The sequence below is a fragment of the Myotis brandtii genome, unplaced genomic scaffold, assembly GCF_000412655.1.
Source record: "Myotis brandtii unplaced genomic scaffold, ASM41265v1 scaffold314, whole genome shotgun sequence".
Lineage (NCBI taxonomy): Eukaryota > Metazoa > Chordata > Mammalia > Chiroptera > Vespertilionidae > Myotis > Myotis brandtii.
In genome coordinates, this window is record NW_005362033.1 from 2,456,787 (window position 1) to 2,460,718 (window position 3,932).

Genomic DNA, 3,932 nt, shown 5'->3' on the forward strand with positions numbered 1-3,932 from the left:
TGCACTGCTGGTGGGAATGCAGACTGGTGCAGCCACTGTGGAAAATATAGAATTTCCTCAAAAAATTAAAAAATGGGCCCTAGCTGATTTAGCTCAGTGGTTAGAGTGTTGGCCCATGGACTGAAAGGGTCTGGGGTTTGATTCCTGTCTGAGCCTGTGCCTCAGTTGCAGGCTCAATCCTCAGCCCCAGTTGAGGAGCATGAGGGAGACAACCAATCGGTGTGTCTCTTTCACATCGATGTTTCTCTCTCTCCACTCCCTTACACTCTCTCTAAAAAAGCAATGGAAAAATTATGCTCTGTGAGGATTAACAAAAATTTTTAAAAATGGAACTGCCATTTGACCTATTGATCCCACTTCTGGGAATCCAGTCTCCAAAACACCAATCAGAATATTGAACCACTTAGCAGCTTTATTTACAACTAGAAGACCGGTGCACGAATTCGTGCACAGGTGGGGTCCCTCGGCCTGGCCGGCGATTGGGGCCGATGGGGGCCGGCCGGCAGGGGAGGGACTGTGGGAGGGCTCCAGGGTGTGTCCCCCCTTCTCACCCCATCCGGATCAGCGGGACCCCAGCAGCAAGCTAACCTACTGGTCTGAGTGTCTGCCCCTGGTGGTCAATGTGTGTCATAGTGACTGGTCGAGCAGTCAATGGAACAGTTGACTGATAGGTTGGACACTTAGCATATTTCGCTTTTATTATATAGGATAGGAAAGATTTGGAAAAAACCCAAGTGCCCATCAGTAGATGAGCGGGTAAAAAAGCTGTGGTATATCTACACCATGGAATACTATGTGGCTGTAAAAAAAGAAGGGGCACCTATCCTTTGCCACAGCATGGAGGGACCTGGTGAGTATCATGCTAAGCGAAATAAGCCAGTCGGGGAAAGACAAGTATCACATGATCTCACTTATATGTGGAATGTAATGAACAAAATTATCTAACGAACAAAAAGGATGCATGGAACAGACTGACAGGCCTCAGAGGGGAAGGGGGAGAGAGGAGGAAAGAGATTAACCAAAGAGCTTATATGCATATATGCACAATCCATAGACAGTAGTGTGGTGAAGGCCTGGGGTGGGGGCAGAGGCGGGGTGCAAGGGGGGTAGGAGGGGAAAATGAGGGATGTCAGCTCCCATTCTCACAATGCAATACTGTCAACATTAAATGTTTTTAAAAGGAGTGAAAGAGACCAAGATGGCGGCATAGGTAAACACCGGAGGAAGACAAAAAAGAATCTTAAAGGCAGCAAGAGAGAGGCAGAAAGTTACCTACATGGGAGTTCCCATTAGATTGTCAGCTGATTTCTCAACAGAAACATTTCAGGCTAGAAGCGATTGGCATGAAGTATTCAAAGTAATGAAAAGCAAGGACCTGAACCCAAAACTACACTATCCAGCAAGGCTAGATTTTAAATAATTTTAAATAATTTTAAAATTGAAGGCGAAATAAAGAGCATCCCGGTTTTAAAAAAAAAAAGCCTAAAGGAAAACATTGCCACCAAATCAGCATTGCAATAAATGTTAAAGGGACTGCTATAAGAAGGAGAGAGAGAGAGAGAGAGAGAGAGAGAGAGAGAAGCTTAGGTATAAAGAAAAAAGTGGCAATAAATAAGTACCTATCAATAATAACCTTCAAAGTAAATGGATTAAATGCTCCAATCAAAAGACATAGGGTAGCTGAATGGATAGGAAAATATGGCTCAGGGGGGTAGGAGGGGAAAATGAGGGATGTCAGCTCCCATTCTCACAATGCAATACTGTCAACATTAAATGTTTTTAAAAGAGTGAAGCTCTGGCACACGCTACAACATGGGTATGCCCTGTAAACATCACGCAAAGTGAGAAAATCCAGTCACACAAGACTTCACACTGTGGATTCCATTCACATGAAACACTAGGAGAGTCAGGACGCTGAGGAAGGGCCTGGGGGTGGGGGTGGGGAGTGACTGCTAATGGGTAGGAGGCTTCTCTCAGGGAGGCCCAACATGGTCATGGTCGCACACAAAACTAAAAAGCTTTAAGCTCTACACTTAAATGGGTGAATAATATGGTGTTGAATAAATAGCAATAAAGCTGTTAAATACAGGGTATCCCAGAAATATGCACACTCCAACAGCTGACAGCTCAATTGGTGTTTCTTTCTTTTCAGATGTAACCCACTGGAATGAGGAATGAGTTGAAAGGGTGTTTACATTTTGGGGGACACCCTGCACTTATATTATATTCCGTATCTTCACTCTAAGAAAATAGAAACATGAATTGAAAAGCCTTTTGGAATCTCTCTTACAGAGGGATTCAAACTAACTTATGTAGATAATGCTCCCTGAGGAAGGCGAGCATGACCTCACCTTCTGTTCGGGGTGAGGGTGTGGCCCTGCCCAAGGGACCGGGGACCGGCTGGGCGTCAGCTCAGCGGAGAGCGCTGAGGAACACAAGCTCACCAGGAGGTCAAGGTCTACACCCTCAGGGACAAGTCATGGCAACAGCATGCTCCCTGGATATGACATGACGAAATGGAACTTCACCTCTGTGGTCTCACTCCTCCAAACCCATAACCCAATCGAATCGAGAGAAAAACATCAGAGAAACCCAAATTAAGGGATATTCTCCAAAACACCTGACTAGTTCTCCTCCAAACTACCAAGGTCACCAGAAAGGAAAGCCGGCCCGGGGAGCCCACGGAGACATGGCGGATGTGAGGCGTCTGCGGAGAGGGTCCTGGACAGAGGGGGGACCCTGGGTGAACCATGAGGAAATGCAAATGAAGCATTTGCCTTAGGTACTAAGAACGCACCAACATCGGTTAGTTGGTTGTGCATTAATGTGATTCATTCGTCCAACTATCTTTGCAACTTTTCTGCAAATCTCAAACAATTCTAAAGTTAACGGTTTATTTTTAAAACTCACATGTAGGGTGAGATGAGTTACAGCTCTTCAGTGTGTGACCCGGGAAGACCCCCTCTGGTCTGATTCCCCATCAGTAAGGTAGTTGCACCCGGTCTCAGCGACCGTTGTAGGATCTGAATGAGGCAACATGTGTTAAGAGAACTTTGGAAAGTGAAGTTCCTCCCAAATAGCCCGGAAAGAGCTAATCAGGTGCCTGAAATGTCCTGGCGTGGGTCTCCTCCAAACATGCTTGTCTTCCTCGTTTAATGTGTGTGCGTAGGTCTCTGTCTCTGCCACCATGGGCGGCATCTCTCCTTCCTCGCCCCCACAGTGCCTGCAATGGCTCCTCCCTGGCCTTCCCGGGCCTTCCCTGGCCTGGTGAGCCCCCCTCCCCGTGGCCTGGTGAGCCCCCCTCTCCTGGCCTGGTGAGCCCCCCTCCCCCTGGCCTGGTGAGACCCTCCTCCTTGCACCCACAAGTCACCTCCCACTGAGGCCCGGCTGGGGGGGGGGGGGCTTTTCCCCTGAGTGGATAGAGCGTCGGCCTGTGGACTGAAAGGTCCCAGGTTCGATCCCAGTCAAGGGCATGTACCTTGGTTGCGGGCACATCCCCAGTAGGGGGTGTGCAGGAGGCAGCTGATCCATGTTTGTCTCTCATTGTTGTTTCTCTCTATCCCTCTCCCTTCTTCTCTGTAAAAAAATCAATAAAATATATTAAAAAAATATATATCTTTTCATTAATTAGAGAGAGAGAGAGAGAGAGAGAGAGAGAGAGAGAGGAAGAGGGGCTTTGCTGTCATGTATGCATTCACTGACTGACTCGCCACCTTGGGGTGTTGGGACTGCGCTCTAACCAGCCGAGCTACCTGCCAGGGCCTGGCGGACAGCTCTGAATGCCCACCTGTGAGCCGCACGCGGACGCGGTGGGTTTTGTGTTCGTTTTTATCAGTCAGTCAGCCACTGTTTCAGAGCCTCTCCTTAGAGGGGTGCGGTGGGCAGCGTGGCCCGCCTGCGCCTCCCCCGCTGGGGATGGAGGAGGGCGCCTG